Raw genomic sequence first — 676 nt, forward strand, 5'->3', positions numbered from 1 at the left:
ATTTAAGATCATCTTAAAATGGAGTCAGATTATGTCAATCCTTAAAACTCTTTAATACTTTCCTATTACAGTAATAAAAGTAAATTCTCTCTGGAGAATGATGGCATCCTATAGAGGCTCAAATACCACTAAATTTTGTTTATAATGTATGCTAGTCAGTCAGAAGAAAATCAGAAATGCAATAGGGCAATATTTGAGTAAAAAACAGGAGACAGTCTACGGCCATGCTACCCTGAGCAAGCCTAATCCTGTCTGATCTCGGAATCTAAGCAGGGTCGGGCCTGGTTAATACTTAGATGGGAGATCACCTAGGAAGACCAGGTGCTGTAGGCGTGAAAAATAAAAAAATAAGGGATTGTAAAATGACAAGGTCCTTGCAATCTGTGAGGTCAACCAAGAGTTGCCTTGCCTAAAAAATAAAAAATAAACAGAAGACAGACTCACAGATCATCAGATAGATGTTGGTATTACCTGACAGGGGCTTCAAGCCATAAATTCAGGAAGCTGTACAAATCTCAAACAAAAGAAATGGCAAGAAAACCATCCCTGGACATGCTGTCAAACTGCAAAACCTAAAAACAAAAAAAAATATCTTACAAGCAACCAGAGAATGAAAGACATAATCCTTCATAACAGCCAAAATTATACTAACAGTCAACCTCTCAACATCAGTAAT

General features: G+C 36.8%; 1 pseudogene; it reads left to right on the forward strand.

The window, feature by feature from the left end:
* Positions 1-214: 214 nt before the first annotated feature.
* On the forward strand, positions 215-333 carry LOC111735059 (annotated as a pseudogene).
* Positions 334-676: the final 343 nt, after the last annotated feature.

This window comes from Pteropus vampyrus, unplaced genomic scaffold, assembly GCF_000151845.1.
Source record: "Pteropus vampyrus isolate Shadow unplaced genomic scaffold, Pvam_2.0 Scaffold13090, whole genome shotgun sequence".
NCBI lineage: Eukaryota > Metazoa > Chordata > Mammalia > Chiroptera > Pteropodidae > Pteropus > Pteropus vampyrus.